This window comes from Manis pentadactyla, chromosome 6 (genome assembly GCF_030020395.1).
Source record: "Manis pentadactyla isolate mManPen7 chromosome 6, mManPen7.hap1, whole genome shotgun sequence".
NCBI classification, from domain to species: Eukaryota; Metazoa; Chordata; class Mammalia; order Pholidota; family Manidae; genus Manis; species Manis pentadactyla.
In genome coordinates, this window is record NC_080024.1 from 53,926,529 (window position 1) to 53,949,996 (window position 23,468).

The following is a 23,468-nucleotide window of genomic DNA, read 5'->3' on the forward strand; positions in this document are numbered from 1 at the left end:
ATTTAGACTTTGGCCTTTGCTGTTAGCAATGCCAGTTAGAATGCGTTGCCCATGCAAGGAGGAGAGAAAACTCTTCTTTACACTCTTTGGAGTCACTGGGGTTGAAGAAGTGTTGACATTGTCTCATGCCTACTTTCCGATCAACAGAAATTTATTTTCCAAAAAGATTTAGGAGCAGGAGTGTGTTTTCCTTTGTGGAAGACTGCTAACAGTTTTAATGCTGCACAGTATGATTTATTGAGAAATGGAAAGCACATCTATCACTTTTGGAAATCCTTTCTCTTCAGTATGGCGTTTATAAATCATTCTTGTCATGCATGATGAAAGAACCATTGTTTAACTTTTACTATTTTCTCTGTCAATGTTCTTAAGTTTAATTGATTATATATTTATCAAAAGGCAAAGAATGACACGATCTTGTATCTTTCAATTCCTATAACAGTCTTGGTTTCATATGTACTTAAGGCAATTATGACTATAGTATTTATTATACTAGTAGCATAACAATGATGATTGTAAAAGCATTCATTGTTGTTATTTTGTATTACTGAGAACTGATAAAGAGTTACACAGGGAGAGAGAATGGCAGTTAATACAAATGCTGAGTTAGCATAATAAGTAGATAAGACCAATATATTATTTTTAAGGCAACACATAAAAATAAAGTATAAATCATAAAACAATAATATTGTTATATAATAATTTTAATCTTTATAGATACATTTGGTGTACTAGCCTCATAAAAAATAGTTATCAAAGTGTTTCATGTTTCTTTGGAAACATTTAGTGAGAATGAATTAACAGAAGGATGCTGACCTTTTCCCTTCAAAAATTTCAAGGGAGAAAATTCCTACAAAACTGTATAAGCATCAATGAATTCAATCTCCAACTCAAACACAAAAAAGGACATAATAATATGAAGAAAAGGAATATTAGAGAAAAATGTGGTATCCAAAACACATTTTGTACTCACTAATCAAACTTCAAAGCCGCATATTTTATAATAATTTAAAAAGCTTTTAAAGTTTTGTGGTTCTTACGGTTAAGAATTTCAAAGGAAATCTTGTAGAAATGATTTATATAGACTGCCAGCCATTTTCAGTAGTTGATAATGAAGGCTTTTTTAGATTTACTTAAGCTATGATGCAGTATAAAATTCTCTCTACAAAATCTGCTACTAAAAAACTGTTATTTGAATTATACTCTTCAGGGCATAGAAAAGTTTAGAAGCATGATTAAGTGGATCAGTTGAAGTAAGAATCTATATAAGATGACCGCAGGAACAATGTAGAAATTGCAGAGCTGAGAAATTGTTATTCTTACAAAATAATATGAAAACTTAGAAAGGTAAGAAGTGGAATTTTTTTTATTAAAGTATCATTGATATACAATCTTATGCTGGTTTCAAATGTATAACACAGTGGTTTAACAGTTACCCAAATTATCATATCCTCACCCACTCTAGTGCGCTTACCATCTATTAATGTTGAGAGATGCTACAGAATCATTGACTATATTTTCCATGCTGTACTACTGTCCCCATGACCATTCAACTCTGAATGTGGCTATTAAAGAGCATTTCCAGATAGGAGATGTCAGCTTTCTCTGTTTCTTATTGTTTGCTTGTGTTTGCATTATTGTTAGTATACTGTCCTTAGTCTTTAATTTGCTTACAGGAATATTTTAAAGCCACTTGTGCATTTTCTGGGGATAAATTTAGTTAACACTATATAGAATAACATGTAAATCAATTTAATTGCTTACAAATAAACTGTGAAGAGGACAGTATTCTGGCTTCTTGAGGCTCTCTGTCCTCTCACCCCCAACAGCCGAATTATTGTTGAGATTTCAGCCTCACTGCCACCTTTTCTTTTGGCTATGGTATTTGGTGGGAATACCATATTTTAAGATGGTGTAAATTTATTTTCAAAGATTCTGTTTGCCCCATGTTTATAGCTACCATTTCAAATAATTTAAATTTTATTTTATTTAAAGGAATAACAATATTACAGCTGGAAAGGATTTTAGAGTTGATGTATATCAATCCCCTCATTTTTATTGTTGATTCGTTCTTGATAAGTTAGGTTTTTATTCTTTTCCTTTTAGCTTATGGTACTTCTATCTTCCAATTATCCACATGAGAGCAGATTGCCTTATTTTTAAGTCAAAAGTATGCTATACTCAAAGAACACTAATTTAAAAAGATTCCTAATAACTAACAATGACATTTTAAACTTTTTCTGAGAATATATTTTGGTAAAGCTTTTTCTCAGTGCAGAGTATGCATTAACAAAACACGTTCTTAAATGGTGAAGAAAGGGTTATATGATCTTTCACAGTCATTTTTTTCCCCACTGTACTATAATATAGAAGGCATGTTTTTTTAAAGAAGTGGATAATATGCATGAGAAAAGAAGTTCATTTACATATATTAGAATTTACTAGCTATGGCGAGTAGTATCCACCTGGATTGGATATAATTAATCTTACTGTAGTTTTTGGAATCTTGATTCTGTTTTCTTACATCTTTTATCAAATGCTCTGAGCATCTTGACAAAAACACTCACTGGCAATGTAATAATAGAATGAACTCAGGTAGCATGGATATCTGTTTTCTGTGAACTTAGGAAGAGCTTCACAGAAACCTTTTTTTGGTGAAGGTTCTGTTTATTGTTCAGAGTGCCTTGTATCAGCTGAAAGCTCTGAAGGCAGGCAGACGATTGCTGTGAGTGCTACTGAAATTAAATTTGCCATATGAGTCACTGCCCAGTTGTGATGTCAGGTAACAGATTATGTTTGTTCACCTCTCCTCACTTTACATGAGTGCTAAAACCAGACAGCATTGACATGGCTTAAAAAATTTAATACTTCAAGAATTTCTCTGTTTATACTTTTGAAAGAATATCTTGAGATCTTAAACAGGATATGTATGATATTATGCACATTCTTTGTAAGGAATTTCAAATTTTATATGAATTAAAGCTAACAGAACACTGAATTTGTTTTTGCAAGCTCTATTCTGAAACCAGATTTTTCTATGCAGTGGCAGAAAAAAAGAAATTTCTAAGGCAACTATCCAACATTGGAAGATGTTGCCTTGGGAGGTAATAATAATAATAATGGCATGAAAAAAATTATAATATTAACCATTTATTGAGGGTCTATATGTTGGGCATTGTGTCAAGTGCTGTATGTGTATTATTTTACTTTTATTACTACGAGTTAAGTAATAATATCTGTATTTTTCAGATGATGATTCTGAAGCATTGAGAAAAAAGTTAAATAACTTGCCACAGTTCACATGAGTGGAAGTGGTGGAGTGGAATTCATATCTAGGTCTGCTTAATTCCAGAGCCCACGCTTTTAACCACCTCATAGATACATCATCCCTGGAGATGTTCAAGCCTCATACAGAAGGTGGCTTGGCAATGATATGCAAGAAAGGCTTCCAACGTCAGCTGTATGATTGAACCAAGTGAATTAAAACTTTCAAACCCTGAGAATCTGTGATTCTATGTTTATATCAGTAAGAAATGTATTTTTATGTACCTTTAAACTTCAGTAGGAGAATCGTGACTGGAGTTTCATCAAAGATGGATTTAAAATCAGTTTTAATTTAAAACACTAAAAAGGAATATGAAATAGTTTAGAAAAATTTGGTTCCAAAACAAATGTTCTCTTCAAATTGTGGGTTAAATTAAGCCAAAGAAAATGGTGCAACTTCTTTGAGAGATGCCTTGTTCAGCTTCAGGCCCTTGTATCTCATCTAAATATTGAAGCCCCTTCTCCACTGGTTTCCCTGTCCTCAGACTCATCTCAATGCCATTTACCCCTGTTCATGTCAGTCATCACAGAAAACCCCAGATTTCCTAGCCAATCCACCTTCAGCAAAATCCTGATCCCCAGGACCTCCTGAATGGTCCCCTCTTGCTCTAGTGGAGACCGGCCTTTCCCGTGGGGAAACTTCTTCCCTGTTGTCTTCTCAGATAGGGGCTACTTTTCATTCTACTTTATTTTACAGAGTGAGGCCTGAAGATGGAGGCAAATGGTTTGTCCCTCATTGCTGCTTTCAGATCTTTTTTTTTTCCATCCTCTCTAAAACTCTGAATTTCATGCTGAATTGCTCACTGCTTCTCCTCACTGCTGTTACCAACAACTCACAGGACACCCACCCTGCATTTCTTTATGATTTTTGTTCCTGGCTCCCATCACTTCTCTAATATTGTGCCACTGCTGATAAAGATGCTCCAATAACTGGCCTCCCGTTTCTTTGATCTTCTCCTCTCCAGTGATCTGTCCTCCACGCTAGCTCAGCCACCTACAGTCACTGTCAAAAGACTCTTTTCCCTCTGCTCCTGCTCTGCATTTTCTCTCCTTTTTCCCTCCCACCCTGCCTGCAACTGTGTTATTTATCACCTTACAGGAGCTATACAATTCGTAATTTATTATGCTTGTTTTTAATTGTTTCCCCCAGATAGAATGTAAATTCCTCAGGATCAGAGATCTTTGTTTGTTCTCTGTTTACAGGGGATATTGGCTAGTTATTTTTCAAATCTGTTTCATTCTTCCCTGGAGACACAGCTGGGCTACATTTCCCAGCCTTCCTTGCTGTTTGGTACATCCTTGGGACTTATTCCTGGCTAGCGGAATGTGAATGAAGTGGCATGCATCATTTTGGGGCATGGCCTCCGTGTTCTCTCTCTTCCCTCCAATCTGCTGTGTGGACCCAGAGGATCCAACCAGCGACTGATGTTCTCTGCAGGACAGTGGGTTCCTGCATCACCTCCTGATGGCTGCCCACCACATGCACTCATTGATTTCTTACCTGCCAAAGAAGTAACGTTCTACTATGTTTAAGCCTTGAAAATTATTTTGTTTGTTGTAGCAGTTATCCTATCCTGAATCACACCAAGAGGTATCATGAGCACCTAGATTTGTGATTGGACCATGGCAGTTATGCATTAACAGATGTATTTTTCCTTTTTTGTTTCAATATGATAGGATTAAAGATCTCAAGATCGCTAGAACCTGCTTAGCCAGCATTTCAGAACTAGTAATACATTAGGATTTGTCTGGAATTGTTCTGTATTTTGATGATCTGTGCCGAGAAAGTATTTGCCCAGAGTATGATTTCCTTGGAGAATGAGGTCTTACTCTAGCTGTAACAACAGAACAGAGAGGCTGGTGAAATACTCTGTGAAATGATCTGTTTCAGACTAAGTCTGAAAATTAATTATTTATTTATTTCATGGTGTTTAAACTCTTTGTTTAGAACTCAAGATTTTTTTTTGGACTGGGAAAAGAGAAATTGAACTTTTTTTATCATTCTAATATTTATTTTATTTATAGTAAGAGTTATCTAGTAGGTAGAGTGCTTATTTTAATGCTCATCTTATGATAATCTCGATATTTGAAGTCAGAAATATACTGCTTTTCTAGGAATCTTCAAGATCTATCAAACATTTACCAAAAATGTTTCTCCTTTCTTCAGAGACAGATGAAAACTCTGATGTCTTTGAGTGATTATTAATGTACAAACAAAAACGTCTTGGAAAAACTAAGTAAGACATAAAGATAATACTGCCATTTGGAATAATCAGACTTTCTGACTGATTTCATGTGTATGGATATCAATTACCTTAACCAAATGTTACTGTTTGCACAAATGAGATTATATAACCCAGGCAGCACAAGCTGCTTAATAACTCTGTCCATAAAAAGCATGAACATGCACACACACAAATATGTCAAGAAACACTATCTCATTGAAAGAACCCCAATAACTTGATAAAGGAGCAAAACTACTCTAGGAACTATTGTTGCTTTGCTTTTCTGTATTATATGTCTATTTAAATTAGAACAATTCTTCAGTTTTGCCCTTATCCATAATAAGTGATTTGTAGCAATAAGGCATTTGTTTTTCCAGTTAAGTACACAATTTGATCATATTTAGAGACATTTGCCAGAGATCTGCAAATCGTATTTTGATGTCCTAATTCACTCTCTTCTTCTGCCACATGCTATACATTCTATGTATCATACCATGTTGCTGATTATATTACCATTAATTCCTGATTTATGTGTAACACATGGCTTTTAAATATCCTGTGTTCTTTCAGAATTACTGGTTTTGTGTCTTCTTGAATTTTTAGTAATACTTGTAATTTTAAAGAGGCAAAATCTGAATTAATAGAAACATGGTTCTAGTTTGCAGTTTAAAGTAGAAGACTCTTATGAAAAGCTTCAATAGGAATTGTGTTAGGTGTTATAATATTTTCAAGGTTTTTCTCGAAAAGACTATTCAGATATACTTCTAACACTTTTTGAAACACGTTTCCCGTAAGAATAGCTTTTTCAAGGTATTCTGAAACCTTGATGATTTAAGGGTTCAAAGTTCTATAATCCAAAGTGTATTATATTTGAGAACTAAAAGAGGTTAATTTCTTTTATAATGTATGCAGTTATCTTCATTGCATATTATAAGCTGTATAAGTTGAGTTTAAAATCTTAGACACATCTTTGCTTTCTCTTAGTCTTCTATATTGTGATCTTAGGAAATGTTTAGTTGGTTATCCACACATAACACTCTTCCAGGAGTGGTCTGCAAACATTTAGAGAACGTGTATTGGAGTCGTGTTTCACCTGAGCATGACTTGAGGGAGCACAGAACCACAAGTAGAAATCTGGTTCCAAGTGGGGATAATATCTTATATTAATGCTGCATGGACTAGGAAAGTACTAACGAGGCCTAACCTATCTCAGAACTTGAGTCACTGAGAGAAAGTTCTCATCCACAAAGGAAGGTGGAAATCATTAATTTTTGGGAAATGCTCAAGCACCCTTATTTTTTAAAAAGTCCCCAAAAATCCAAAGAGAAGGAGCATCTTTCTCCTTGGTCTGTGTTGTGTTTTTGAATGAACTCCTGAGTGTATCTTTGACCTCTGCATAGTTTACGGGGACAATTGGCAGGCACAGTTTGGGCCCACATTCCCCTAATTTGCCTTCCAAATTCCTTCTTGCATTTTGCTTGGTTGTATCCTGTGTGTTTCGACTTGGCATTTCAGCATTTGTCACTGATTCTATTTTAAAAATAAGCTTGCCGTGGTTTTGGCTCAGGTACTCTAAAAACAAAAATTGAAGAGCAACGAACTATTCAGGAGGTCTTGGGAAGGAAAGCAAAGCCAGCCCTTTCCTGTTAATGAGTTGGATCTGCAACTTCAGGCTCTGTTCTTGTCTTCTGTCCACTATTTCTTCTCTGGTGTCTGAGCAAATATCATATGAATTGACTTTAGAAGACTATAAAAACAAGTTCTCTTTCCAAGTTTCATGGAAGTTCTTTGGGAAAAACACAAAGTTGGGAAAGGAGACCTTTATTTTAAATTTATGATAGGAATTAAATATCACAGAAGCGTGATCCTAGGAGAAATTGTGATATTTATTTTAAGACAAACCATTCTCATTTCTACATCCCTCTATCGATCTTTACTTTCCTGATCTTCAGATACTGCTGCAATAAGCATTGCTGTTTAACTTTCTTGAAGGTCCCTTTTCTTCAAAACTTGCTTGTCCTATGTCCTAAATGGATCAACAAATTCATTTGAAGGTGTTAAAGAATAACTGATAAATGTATTAACTTTCAAATTTAAATAAGCATCACTGATGCCTTTATCCTAATCATATAACTTCTGGTTCTGTGATAGGACATTTCTGAGGGTTTTTTTGATCAGAGCAAGCCTTCCAGTAGCTATCACATTACACAGGCAAGAGCCTAATCTGCTTACATGCAAATGAATGAAGATGGAGGGTTAAATCATATCAGCTTCAGTTGGTTTCCTGTGACTTTGGTTTTCTCCTCTTTCTTGAGGAAGAGATTCATTTTAGGAGATGACAGTCCTACTAGGTAGGTATGGACAGTGAGAAGGTGAAAGGTTAGAAAGTGTAGGCTGGGAATTTAAAATAGGAGCTCTACAATGGGATGGAAACCCAGCATTTAAGAAATACAAATGCCTCTGTATTTTGAAAATGCAATTATTAATCAGTGCTATCTATGAGGACTTTTTTTTGCTAAATCTTATTTTCACATCTATTTACGCCTATTAATTCCTGACAATGCACTTTCAATCTGCATGTTCTTTTTGTTTGCAGTGTGGGTTCATCAACACTGAAGAAGCCCTGACTACAGTTAGCTGAAAGTATCTGTTAAAGTTTTAATAATATAAATCAAAGTAACCATATTATGAATTTTAATCTGGGGATAAAAACATGAAAGGGACAAATTTTTAAATAACTTGACTACTCTTTTCAACAGCAGTTCTTTCAAGTTACCCATCTTTCCTGCTGGGTAGTGGGCTTCCTTAATAACATTTCAATTAAATTATATAACTTTCTGTCAATTATAGTTAATAAAGCATTTCACTTTGCTTATTAACACTCCTTTTTTATCCACACTTACTCCTCTGGTATTGGTTTGGCAAGGAGGGAGGGGAAAAGAATTGTCCTTATAGCACCAGTGTGCAGCACGTTGGCTATCTGCTTCGTGATCGATTTAACTCTTGCTCCTGGATGAGAACCAGCCCTTAAAGGTGGTGGTGAAATTGCTTCTTCATCTATTGCCAGATGTGGCTCCCACCTATATGGCAGGCTTTCCAGCGTTGGCACTGCTGTGGGATGCCCAGTTGTTGGTTCTTCACAGGGCCTGATAGCAGCCTTCGGAAGCATAGCCTCCTAATATGGGATATCTGTCTTCGGCTCAACCTCTTCTTCACCTCCTTACCTTCCAGAACAGATGGGCCACTAAAAACACCGTACACTATCCAGGGAGTGGCCTCTTGGAGGGGGTACCAGCAGCATGGCTTTAGCTGTGCCACTTTCTTGATTCAGAAGAATAGAGAGCTTTTATGAACCTGACAAGTCTGTTAATGGAGGTGAGTTAGAGAGCTTTCACTGTAAACTATGTTATTTGAGCCATAAGGAACTTCGTGAACCTGAGGTTGAATGACCTGACTCAAACTTTATAGCTAATTAGTCATGCTTAAGACATGAAATCAAGTCTTCTGACTTCATTTGTAAGGTTCTTTCCACTATAATATTTGTATCCATAGGGGTTCAGTCAGGAAAACAGAAGCCATTCTAGGTATTTCAAATGAAAAGAATTTATTAGAGGGAACTAGTTACATCAGTCATGCCTACATCAGTCATAGGCAGTTAACAGGGAAGAGTGAAACATCCCAGAGGAGAGCAGCTGCAAGTGGCTGCTACCACTCCTAGGGTTCAAAGCATCACCAGAGCCTATGTGTGTGTGTGTGGGGGGGGGGGAAGCTAGGACCAGGGCAGGTGCTGCTGGACAGAAGCTGAGGCTGCAGAGGGTGGCATTGTCTGGTGGGAGCTGAGGCCCTGAAAAGCTGCAGCCATTATCAGAGAAGCTGAATAAGGCAGAGAGACAGGGAGAAGTATCTGGCTTCTTCTTTCATCCCCTGCCCTTCCTTCTTCTATCTGTGCCTCTCCTTCCTTTTCCAATTCTTACTTTTTGGAAATAAATCATGTAATAATTCTTATAGTACTACTTAGGGAAATATACAGCTATAGACTAAGAAAAAACATGGCCTATAGAATGACTTAGCTCTAAAGTGGCATATTAAAGGGTAAAAAGAAGCAAACTACCAGTAATATGGGTTTTTAATTATAAAAATAATAAATGTTACATTACTGCAATAGCCAAGGCAGTAATGTATAACTTAGGAAATAACCTAAGTCTCAATAAATGAATGGATAAAGAAAATGTGATATAATGTGTACACAACAGAATATTATTCAGCCATAAAAACAAGGAAGTCCTGACATTTGTAACAACATGGATGGATACTGAAGGCATTGTGCTAAGTGAAATGTCAGACAGAAAAGACAAATATGGTATGATATCACTCATACATGGAATCTAAAAAAGCCAAACTCATAGAAACACAGAGTACAGCAGTGGTTGCCAGGGGCTGGTGGGTGAGGAGAAACAGGGAGATGTTTGTCAAAAGGTACAAAGTTTCAATTGTAAGATATATAAGCTCTGGGGAATAAATAAATGTACCCAGTGAATGATAAAATTAGACATGACCATTGTACCATTTATGCCTTTTTATTTTCATCATAACTTTTACTGTAATTACATCTCTTTGTTTTTCCCTATCATAGGAAAAGGACAGAAAGGAAAAAGGAAAAGAATGAGAAAGAGGAGAAGAGGGGGTGGGAATCACCAGAGAGACAAATGTGGAGAGAATCAGGAAGGCACAAACAATACAGGCAGAAAAGCAAAGTTAGTAACTGCAATTATAAATGGAAATGTGGAAATAATAGTATGCATCCAGCATTTTAATGGACATTTGCCCATTTAAGTAAGAAGGAGAAGGCATTTAGCAGGTCAGTAGGAAAGAATGTATCAAATAAATCCTCCCCCCATTGCACTGTTTTCCTTTAAGCTAACCTTGATTACTTGCCACGAGGTCAGGTGCGTAGATGTTTAAACCTCTGAGCTGGTGATATGCTCCCAATCTCGTGTTTTTATGATTATTTTTAACTTTTATCCTTAAACTCATCTAGACTCAAGGGTCTAAGTTGGACAGCAGCAGCAAGTATAAACAGAAAAAGGAAGCATCTCTCTTCCTGTAGAAGAGAAAATGCTTAAAACTTGACGACAAACGGAGGATAGAAACCAGACAACTGTACTGTGTTTTTAACTAGTACCTGTCAGGGCTGGTCTGTTTGCTGCTCTGAGCAATTTGCTCTGCTTTAATTTTGGCAGTGTCTGTTCATCACGTGGCTCTGGTTTCCAATTATGGTCAGCTAATTGTTTACCACCTCTTATTCCCATTTGGAAAGGTTTATACATTGATAGTCCTATAACTTGAAACAAGTCACTGGTTTTTAATAAAGTTTGGGTTCTTTTTATTTTCTGCTTTTCATGCTTAAGAGATATATATTGAGGAACACAGAAACCACCATTTCAGTAATTTATATCACAGGCATCCAATATCATGACAGAATTCAGGATGTGCCAGGAGACTGGCAGGTGGGGAAGAAGAGACAGAGAGGAGCAGTTGGCAGGACCCGTGTGTATCATCTTCTCAGTTTAGAAGCCCATATGGTGCTTCGTAATGCTCTGCTCAATTGCCATATAGCTTTAGTCTACATCCTATTAAAAATAAACTTTATTAAGGGCATTTCAGAAAAACTATGTCTGATATTATAATCTATGAGAATTTTTCAGAGGTATTTTGAGTTTAATATTGACTGACCCTGAAAGAGAGACTGAGACATCAATTTTTTTAAATGAAAATATGAGCTTATTTTTAAAAAGATGTCTCCACTGTTTAAAAATTACTAATTAAAAATGACAAATTACATCTTTCATTAAAATAAAGTCAAATTTTAATGTTGTGAACAAAACCGAACCAAACAAATTCCACCCCTCAAAAAAAATAACCTCCTCACTTTATTCATAGGAAGCATGCTCTCTGCCATTGGTAGCTATATGTATAAAGGTGTGGGTACTTTTTTAAACCATGGGAATGATCTACCCAAAAGAAATCACAGCTCTGACGACCTTCATAATCTTGAAAGCTGGTTTATCTGATGAGATAGAGCTAGAAGAGCAAGATGTAGTGGCTCACAACACTGGTCAGTGATATATTAGGAACTAATCTTACAGTTAGTGGAGTAGTGTGCTACTTGGAGTTAATCACACCAATCTGTAAATTCTATTTAATTTTCAGGACAGTACTTGGAAAGTGGAAATAAATATAATTAAAGGGAACTAGACTTTATTTTCTATAACCTTATTGATATGTTTATACCTGAGCTATTTACAATATCAACATATCATGTATAGCTCAGTTGCAAAGCATGAATTGGGTGGTCTTCAATATTCTCATTGACTGTCAGTGTAAGAGAGCCACCCGGTTCTTTGATGGCTGTCCTCCCTATAGCCTACTGCTTCCAGGATTCCTAACTTAAGGGAAATAGAGCAGCTGCCTTGAAAGGACTCAGTCAGAGCACACTCACAGAAATACAGACTACTACAAAAGCCAAAGGAAAAAAAAAAATAGAGATAAGGAAGCAATGCACCTCAGTGATAATTATTACAAATGTACTTACTCTCTGATTTCCATTATCATTGCCTTGTAAGTTCTGGCTTTTGGATCTGGAAACACATGCTTATTTTCATTAACATGATTTCCCCCTAAAAGATAAATATATGACTTTGGCAGAGAATTCAAAACAAATGTGAAACTGAGAAACATCCAAGTTATTATCTTGACAATTGGCTTTTATACACTAGTTGGACATCTTCAAGAACCAAAGATTTATCATCCATTGACGTAAATGCATGGTGTGGAAATTCTGAAGATATGTCATCGAACTAAGAAATTTCTATTCCTAAAATAGGTATTATTATTTTATTGCCTAAAAGATTAGTAAAATACACTACAAAGGACAAAGATGAGATTCATAAAAATATTAAATACTAAAAAATACAAATAATAGAATAATTGATCAAGACTTATTTAACATTTGGGATATATCAGATAGTATATATAATTTAATTCTGTTTGGGCAAAATGAGAGAATTTATTCTGTTTGGCAAATGGCAAATCACATATTCTAGTTAATAGAGTGTAACAATGTGTACATTATTTTGAAAGTCTTTTAATGAAATCATCATTATAAGCAAATAAGTTACAAAATTTGAAAAAAAAAATGGCATACAATAAATGCACTTAAACAATACTTAATTTTTCTTTCCTGATTCCAAAATTATGTCAAGGTCATTATTTGGACTATAAATTAGTTCCATCTAGCAACTAATTAGTATGGTCCTTATTATTTATTGAAAAATAAATATGTGGAAGCAAATGATAATATGATTCTGGTTGAACAAATGACTGGCTAACCTATTAGATAACATATGTAGCATTTTTGCTGACCTTACAAAAAAGTAATTGATAACAAAAGTTAGATATTTTCATGTACTTTCAGTGACCTTTTCTTTTTATCCCAAATTTACCTGGTAATCTACTTGATAGCAATTCAGAAAATCTGGCATTTTCTTTAGTGTTAAAAAGTAATTTGGCCTTGAAGTATACACATAGATACATCTGTCAAATAAAGGATCAAAATGTATCTTTTTTTTGTTGTTAAATTGAGCATAGTTTTGAAAAGTCACAGAATATATGTTAACATATTTTGAAATATTTCAGGTTGGGTTTCTATCTTAAACTACACATTTTCCTGAAATTATATAGGTTCAGATATTATAAAATGATAAACTTATTAGAAAAGGTATGCTTGATTTAAAAATAATCTACTAAAAGCAATATATTTTAGACTTAAACAATATTATTAAAGTTAGAATATTTTCAGCAAATGTTTCTAAATTCCTGATGTAAAACTCTCAAATTGGTTTTAATTTTGGTGCTTTGGACTTGAATTGATAGGTGTATTAGTTGGAAAGGGAATTTTAATAAGCCAGCCATTTCCTGCTCTAGTCACATACAACATCATTTACAGTAGTTAATTTGGGATTTTTGAACTTAATTAATATTTCCTTTTCTAAAATGTGAAGGTAATTAAGCAGAAGCAGACTTGTCTATAAATATTCATGACTAAGTAACATTTTCAATTTTTTTTCTATGTTCATTGCATTATTACTCCTTTATTTGTTAAATTAATTAAATATGAACAAATGCTGATCTAGTGTCCAGCCTGGAATAGTTTTAAAAATAATTCACATGTATAATATTTTTCAATAAGCCTTATTAGAAGGTAAGCCGTACAAGAACAGTTTAAGGTTGGTAGGGCGGCTTTTCTTATATCCCTTTAACAGTGTAATGATAGCTCCCATTTTAGAATGTTTCCTTCAACCAGGACCATCGTACTGTTACATGCATTATCTCTTTGAAACTTCATCACAATCCTGTCAGTTCTAGGATTAGTGAAAGTTTATGGCTGAGGAAACCAGAAATATTGAGTAGTTTCCCTAAGGTTACTGAGCTAGTTAAGTGGAGAGGCTGGGCATAGATCCAGGCTTATCTTGACCTCTTTTGGCTTCTTACATACAGATGAAGAAGCTGAAATACAAAAAGCCTCAGTGTTTAGTTCACTGGAAGGATAGGGCCAGAAGCTGGACCCAGTTCCCATGAATGCAAATTCAGTGCTCATTCTGCTCTACGACCACCCTGAGCCAAATTTTTGTAAAAGTCTTCATAAATCTAATTTGTCCATTTAAATTATGTGAGGTGAGCAAGACTTTCAGTAGGTCTAGATTAGAGGTTGTTACATACATTTTGAACTGTTTTTATCCTCTTAGATATAAATACATCTTATTTCTGATATTAGAGTCAATCGGCCGCCCTTTTCTTCCTCCCTCTTTCTTCTTTTCAATTAGATGATTGCTACAATCACATCAGGGTAATGGTATAGGGAAGTTGGATTTTCCTGCACGTAGTAAACATAAATATATAATTAGGAAATTGAATATTCAGTATTTTATGGAGATTTTTGGAGGAGGAAAGTCCTGTGCATATATATTAACACACTTATAGTACTCCAAGTACATAGTCATACATTTCTGGAAGATGTGAATTGAAAATAAAATAAATAAATATACAATATGTATATTGTATTTGCTGAAACTATGTAAATAGATGAAAAGTCTTACACTTTGACAAAATCTGTGTACATGTGAAAAAAATGTATAACTATGTAAGCCAATATATTTCATTATTTTTGAATATGAGGAGTAAGTCCTTACACCAAAAAGTACTATTTTTAATTTAAAAATATAGAGAATTTGGCAAACTCAGACATGATTTGCTTTAAGAAATGTTTGCTATCCAACTGTGTGGCCTATTTAATAATCTGGCAAGATTTTGAGGTGGGAGAGTGTAGTCGCTTGAAAAATAACCTCCCTTTTCTGAACCATTTATGCTTCTCTTCATGTATCAAACTTCTAATGTCCTCTTCTGATTCTTTGGCTTCTTCTAAGAAATGATTTGATGTCAGCAATTTATGCCTTTGTGGAACTTTAGGTCAATTTTTTTTCTTAAAGAGTTATTTGCATGCTAATATTTTAAAGTAATGCTACAATAAAATGCTTTCTCAGCATCATTTTAGGGATTATCTGGCATGTTGGGGGACATATGTGGACAGAGGGAAATGACTTCTTGATATTAGCTGAGTGACCTTCTACTCCACATCTACCTAAAACTGATGAAGCCAACAAATCATTTGATAGGTGTTTTCACATGTGTTCATTAAACATGCATTTCATTGTCACTAAATGTCCATTGTACAGAAAGTACAGTTGGCTATTGATGCTAAACTGTATGATGAACTTGGAACTACATAGTCTATTATGTGTCAAGCAGGGGAATAACAGAATGTTTTTGTGTTTCTTTGCAAAATGAAGATGAATTAGTATGAGCCATGATGTATTTAAAAAACTTACAGCTTTTTCTAGCTAGCAAGTCATGAATCAAGTATCTTCAAAGATGGTTTTCTGTTAAGCAGGAAATATTACTGTTTTTTCTTTATTGCTTTGACAGCAAGCAGAGTTATGCAGAAAAATGTTCCTTTTTGGGTAGAAACTCTCAGAATTTTGGTATGAAACTCAAAAAGCTCAGTTTCTCCTGGGAACTCATAACTAATGCAAGCCCACCATTTGGCCTCCCTGCTTGTGCAAGGAAAGAGAAATGTTGAAAGCCCCCAGATATTTGTGATGGATCTGGATCCTCCTCTGTTTTTAATGTTATGGGATATAGTTTACAGAATTTAAGTCTGTTGAGTTTGCTAATGAGATCCTTTAGAGATGGCACAGAAGCTCTGCCCATTTCCTAACACTGTAGATTGATTTTGACATGATCTTAAATATGGGATTGGGGTAGAGATGGTGGGAAACATGAATATTGGGTCTAGCCATAACTCATTACTATACAGGCTTACATCTTACTTTATATAATGCTGATGTTTGATTTTACTACTTTTGTCACTTAAAATTAACATGTAGTTTTACAAATCTGATTCCATACACACTTGATTCATCAGCTTTAACAAACTTTGTAGAACACAGTAGAGGAGTATTAGACCTAGAATACCTCCAGAGACTATTTAGATTTCAAAGTTTCTATTCACATTTATTGAAGCTTTTCTCATCTAGATCTATTTGTAAAATAACTATTATGTTAATTTTGAATTAAAAGCAAAATACCTGGAAGGAGTCAAATATTTGAAGATATTTTGCTTAAAGTGCATGAAAAAAATAAGAAAAAGATAGAGTTTAGTTAAAAAGAAGTAAAAAAATATTTGGGAAGGAAAAAATCTGAAATTCTCCAAATTAATAGTTTACAAGGAACCAACTGCATGCCACTATCTTTTCATACATTGTGTCTCTTGCTCTTCACAATATCTATGGAAGATATGGTTGTTCATGCATTTATTTAGCAAATATTAGCAGAGTTATTCCAAGCACTGTTCTAGGAGCTGTGGACAAGTTTTCATGGAGCTTCCATTTGAGAAGGAGCAACACACCATAGACAGATAATACAGAGTGATACTGGAAGTGTCACCTGGAGTGGAAGGGTATTTTCGGTTGGCTGGACAGACCAAGGATTCTAGTGGATGTACACATTTGAAGATATCGGGAGACAGGCACTGGTGGAGGGAATAGGAGTTCAAAGGCCCTCAGCCAGGAAAAAGCTTGTAGGTTTAAGGAATGGAAAAAAGGACAGTGTGGCTGGATCACAATCAGTAAGAAAGAACTTCATGGCAAGAAGTCATCCAGAAGGTGCTTTTAATACATAAATCAGAGCCTATCAATCTCTTGCTCAAAATCCTCCAAGAGCTTCCCATTACACACAGAACAAAATCCTTAAAAGTTTGACACAAATCTGACTCCTGCCATCCATCCAACCACTTGTGCTCTAGTTTACTTCCCACCAGCACACACCTCCTTGCTGGCTGCCCAGCATGCCAAGCATCCCTAGTCTCAGGATGCTTTTATTTACTGTTTCCTTTTCTTGGAATTCCCTTTCTATGGATCTGTATGTGGCTTCTTAAAATTTTCATTTATTCTATTTTCATTTTATGCTCAAATGTTATTACCTTACAGAAGCCTTCTCTGAATGTCAATGTAAAATCTAATCTCTCTCTGTCTTCTCCTTTACCTTGCTTTTTCCATTTGTTATTGTTGCTGCATAAGAAATTACATCAAAACTTGTTTGCTTCAAACAGTAATCCTTTATTATCCCTCATCATTTCTATGGGCCAGCAATTTGAGAGTGGTTCCCTGGGCAGTTCTGGCTGAGGGTCTATTATGAGGCTGCAGTCAGACAGTGGCTATGACTCGAGTCATCTCTCAACCTTCATTCACCTGTCTGGCACTTGGTCTGGGAAGACCTAAAAAACTGGGGACTGGATCAGCTGGGGCTCCTCAATCACCTTTCTTTTTCTCTATAGGTTCTCTCCAGCATGGTGACTTCAGGGTAGTCAGAATTCTTACATGGTGGCTAAAGGCTCTAAAAATAAATATCTTAAAAGAGAGAGAGCCAGGCATATCACCATTTATGACCTAGCCTAGGAAATTCAGTCGATGTCACTTCTGCTGAATTCTATTGGGGCGGGGACAGTTCAAAGGTTTACCCAGCTACAAGGGAGAGCAGGGATGTAAACCTTGCCTCTTGATAGGGAAGTGTCAATATGACATTGTAAGAAGAACATGTGACATATATATATATATTCTCCAATATATGGAAAATAAAATTTGTCACCTTGCTTTATTCTTTCTCCAAAGCAGTATTCACTGTTGCCTGTTTCTCTCTTAGAACATAAGCCCTATGGAGGTAAGACGCTTGGCTGTGTTTTTTGCTGCTGGTAATCTGTCAATCTTTTTTACTACACAAATCAATAATTTGTATGTAGTAGGCACTCGACATTTTCTGTTTTTGAATGAATAAATACTTACTGAATCAATAATCTATGAATCAATGAAAGTGTTATGAAAACCAGCATTTTAGAGATGGCAGAAAATATTATAATTGTATAATTTCTGTAAATTATCCCGGAGATGTAACAAGATAATAGAGCATACTAAAATTATCCTAACAGTGGGTTGGTTTTCATGATGTGTGCCTTAATAGGAACAGGGAAAAAAAATGCTTCTTTTATAATATTTTGGAAAAATGATGACTTTTCTTATTATATCATACTTGTTGTTCTCACCTGATACAAATTACAACAGTTTGAGGAGTGTAAATTTGGGTTCTAATCTGCCCATGCACACACACTATAACACGCAAATAGCATATTAATCTCAGTCTAGCTATACATATGCAGTCATTTAACTCACAATAATATCAATGAAGACAAGCTATGTGGTATAGACCCTTTTACTCCCTATTTTTGGTACTGTTCACTTTTGCATTTTCAATGGGCTTAAATTTCTGTCTCTTTTAAGGCAGAATGTTGACACCCAGAAGGAAACTATTCCTTGGATGTTTACTGAAAAGACTAATTCTGTGAAGCCAAAAAATACTCATTTGAAACTCATTCTCCCTAACACTCAGTGTAGTGGTTTGTGACACAAACATGGGAATGTGTCTAAGGTTGTCCTATAATAGTCCTCAAGGACATGAGAATCATTACACCAACAGGAAAAATGGTTGATTTTTTTCATTAAAATCCGAAACAATCTAAGTGATTACAAAACACAGGTGATAAATTAAATGTCACTAGCTAATGCACAGGCATTTAAAAAAGATGTCGCAAAAGAGAAAGGAAAAGATACTTTTTTCACAGCTTACAAGATTACCTAACTAAAACTCCAAGATAATTAAAGAAAATCAGAATATAAAATTCAGCAAGTTATTTGGATAGAAATATCATAAAAATATCAAGTTTTGTTATAAGCAGCAATGAATAGAAGACATAATGGGAAAATAAGAAAGAGTAACAGTAACAAAATTGGTAACAAGATTTGAAGGAGTTAAATGAGAGAAGACGTAATAAAGAATCTAAGGGGTGTGCCCTATGCTCTGGACGTAGCACCTCACCAAGGCAGGCAGAATGGGTGGGCAGATCTTAAATGTCAAAATCATCACAGGTAACAAAAGTACAGAAAATTGTGACTTCCTGTTTTCACCATCAGAACTTACTAGAACATCATCTGTTCTCATCCAACCCAGAAAGACAATGTGCCACCCAAGAATGTAGCCAAAGCTTTGAAGGTGATTTTTCAGTAATTACCTCTATGGGTTCACATATGCACAGGATTTAAAGACCTAGTATGAGGAGCAATAAGGCTTGTTTTTGTTCTGCATAATACTGTTCATTTAGAAAACTCTCCTCAAATCTGGATGCCGAAAGAGAGCCAACTGTTCATTAAGGAAGGGGACACCAAAATGACCAGTGGAATTCTCTAGAAAAAAAACAGTGGCCAATGCCGAACCCCCTTTAGGAGGCTTGAAACCAGCTCTTTTGAAGAGGCGTCTCAGCTTGCCTAGCTCAGCTCTCCTGGCTGGCCTGGATTCCTCAATCTCTTTTTCAATCCCTGGAAATCTTGAAAACCAATGGCATCTCCGGGATGAAAGTCTTGTTCTTATTCCTTAGATATTCCTTCAATAAATCATTATATCCAACTTCAAAATCCCAGAAGAGCCTCCTGGAATGGGGTCCCAAGACAGAATGGGGGATCCTCTGAGGCCACAGGAGAAGAGCCATTTTCAGGCCTGCCTCATGTGGCCCTTTCCATTCACATGCTTTTGGTCCTGCCAACACCGCCCCGGAGAGCCCTCTGAAGGCTGGAAGGGCACCTCAAGTCCAGTGGCCAACGGCTGGCCGACTCTTCTAGGAGTGAGCCCATAAGGCTAGAATCTGACTTCTCTGATGATGCCGCCTCAGAAGACGCCCCCACCCAGGAAACTGGGAAAGAGACCTGGCCTCAAACCTCCCTTAAGGAGACCGAGGGGAGGCAGGAAAATGTGCAAGGAGGTGCACAGGGGTCCTGTTCCCATTCCTGGGGGTCTTACAACCTGGGCTTGGACAAGCTGAGGGACCCCAACTTTAACCCACTGTAGGTGTGGAGAGGCCCGGCCCCCAAAATGTCCTGAGCTGGCCGGCCAAGGCTGTGATGGAGCAGCTGGCTGCGGGCTGTCATTGAGGAAGAACTTGCCTCAGAACAGCAGGCACTTTAGCCTCAGCGGATGGCTCATCTGGGGTGTAGTTCCTGGCAGAGCAGAGCCTCAGGCGAGGAGGGAAGAGCAAATTCCTGGGGTGCCTGTGTTCTGAGCAGCAGTTCGCAGTGACCGTTCCAGGTGCATGGCCTCACCTGCTGACCTGCTGCCCCAGCTACATGATGGGCCAGATCCTGCTATGCATCCAAGAGAGTAGCAGCGTGTAAGCCCAGCTGAGGTTCTGGGCTTCAGCGACGAGGACAATTATCTGGAGCAGTCTGGCCTTGAGAAAACTGTTTTTTTTTTAAACCTCAAGTTTTCCCATTCTTGAAAGACAGCCCTCAGAGACCAGTGCCCATGTCGCCCCTACACCCGCAGTGCGCACGATTGCAGCTTCCTCAGGAAGTCTGCCTGATATGCTGTGGACCTTGATTTCGTCAAACCTTTGGGCATTCCTGTGCCGGGTCTGCCCCCGTGTGTCCTCGGCTGGTTCTTGTTGCCCAAGGCGGACGTCGGGCAGCACAGCCAGGAGGAACTCAGTGCGGTGGTGGAAACAGCACAGAAGGAGAACCTGTTGTTGAAGAGCATGTGTTCATTACACACGAAGAACCTGAGGTGGGAAAAATCATAGATGGATTTGGGGTTATCCTATACCAGGCGATGGAGGAGTCTCAGAAACAGAAGGAAATTGCTAAAGTCAAAATGCAGAAGGCTCAGGGAGAAAAAGACCCACTTACTGCAGACCTGAACTTGTTAGTCAAAACGGTGCCTGACCCCCACACTCTTCGACCTAAGATGGCGACTGTTAAGTTTCGGTTTCCCGAGATGAGGTTCAGCTTCCCGCTCATGACGCAGAAAACTCTGTGACGCAGACCAATAAAGTCCCGCCAGTTGACCCCAGCGATTCCATAACCAATCAGCTCGTGCCAAGCGCCTTAATAGGACATATAAGCCAAAGCTCCCCAGCCCGCCCAGCTGCTCCCTCACTGCCCCCGGCAGCCACCTCGCCACGGCTAAATAAACCTCCTGGTTGGATATTCGCTTCTCGGTGTGGTTGTCTCTTCCCATAAGAAATTCGGCGGTCTTTTAGAACTTTATGGAAAAATCCTTCCCAGACCTGTTAAAGCGATTTGAGAAACAGAAAGACGTGATGGAAAGCCAGCTGAGAATGAAGAATCACTGAAGAAGTGTGTTGAGAATAACATGGTAAGAATTGAAAAGGAAGGCCAGAGACACCCTATGCAGGAGAGAAACTCAAACTGGCAAAGGAGGGGCTCACCCGGGTCTGGAACAAGGTCTAAGCAGTGGCCTTGGCCTTCCAGGTGAGCCTGAAGAAGGAGCAGAAGTGCATCCTCTTGCTGGAGGAGACCAAGTGGAAGACTAAAGAAAACAGTGACCTGCCGGATCTGTGACGACCTCATTTCTAAGACAGAAAAGATCTGACCTGGAAGTTCCTCGCCAGTGTCTGGTCTCTCTCCGCTGTCTATGACTCTCTATTAATAGGTTTCATGTTCTTCTCTCTTGTTTTTAAACTGGATTGCTTTAAAACCGATTGAATAAAGTTTCCCTTCAGTTAAAAAATAATAATTTGAGAATACAGGCTTTGGAATTATCTAAGTTTCAATCCTGACCCTATCTTGTACTAGCTAGAGGGCTTAGTCTCTCTGAGCACACTTTTCTTACTTATAAAATGGGTACAATAATTGAGATTGACAGACAATATACGCCTGGAAAAAGCACTTGAAAGTAATATCTATTAAAAGGAATTTAAAATAGCCCAAAATCTTCTTAGCAAAACTGTGGGACTTACATAATAGACAGATGGAGCAATAAAAGCACAGATGCTTCAGGGACAAATACTAGTGTGTGTGTGTGTGTGTGTGTGTGTGTGTGTGTGTGTATACATATATATGTGTGTGTGTATATATTTATGTATGTGTATATACACATATGTAGTAAATAAATAAATAAATAAATAGTTTGTTAAAGCCCACAATACAAACCAACGAAGACTGAAGAAAAAATTCGATAAATGGTTGTGGACTATGGATAAACTCTTTGGGAAAAGATAGCCAGATGTGTACTTTTCATATAAACACACGGGTACATTCCATGTAAGAGCAATAAACAAATGAAACTAAACCAATTAGAATAAAATCAAAGTCAAAAGTATTGGACACTGACATGGGGAAGAATCTCAAAGGCAAAAGCACAATACCAGAACCACAGAGAAGAGACAGACAGATTTGACTACATGAAAAATTAGGTTTAAATGACATTAAAAATGTAATGAAAATAAATGATAAATGGTAAACAAAAAAAATCTGTGAAGTACCCAAAGAACTTATGTAAATCAATAATAAAAATTGTAAACCTTCCTTTGTATTAAAATTGTACTGCTTTATATTAAAGCCAAAAAAGAAAGTTAGTACAAGAAATCTCATTAATAAGAAATTTAAAGACACATTTTGCTTGCCATGTTGGTAAATAATTTGAAAGGAATATATGCAATATCCATTATTTCTGTTCCCTGAGATCGCATATTCATATATTGCCACTGAGGGAATAAACAGGGGTAAATGTTAAGGAACTCATACTAGATTTATAATCCTTGACACAATGTGTTTTTCTATACAAATTTGTTCTTAAGAAATAGAGCTGTAGACAAGCACTGATGTGCAAAAATATTTATCAGAGGATTATTTTTAATAAAGGAAAATTAGAAAAAATAATTGTGGATGGGCTAAATATGGTATTAACAAGTGATGGTACATTATGCAACAAATGAACAATTTTGAAGAAAAGAGAATGGTAAAATGTTCATAATAAAATTTTGAAAGGATAAAGACTATGGAATTTTTTCATTATCTCTATTTTAGTGGTTATTTTCTCTCAGGGGTTATGGTAACTTACATTTTTCACTTTGCATTTTTCAGTATTGTTTAAAATTCTCTATAATAATGTGTATTTTTATATTCAGGACATGGACAAAATGCTCTTCATATCATATTAAGTGAATAAAAACTATAAAATGCACACGCAGATGGACAAGATGAGAAAGTTCATGAGCAGGGACTGGGTGATCAGAGCAGGAAGGATGAATCCCTCAAGAGGGTTCTAACAGCAGGTGGGGAAAGGAGACTCCAATCAGGTTTTAGTAGAGAGAATGACAGGAAGGGGTTGATATTCAACTATTAACAGGGATAGAACTGAAAGTACTTGGAGACTGGGAGTGGGATATGAAGGACAAGTAGGAGC

At 36.6% G+C, this 23,468-nt stretch overlaps 1 pseudogene; it reads left to right on the plus strand.

The window, feature by feature from the left end:
- Positions 1–17,876: 17,876 nt before the first annotated feature.
- LOC118909229 (transforming acidic coiled-coil-containing protein 3-like) lies at positions 17,877–21,653 on the plus strand (annotated as a pseudogene).
- The last annotated feature ends 1,815 nt before the right edge of the window (positions 21,654–23,468 follow it).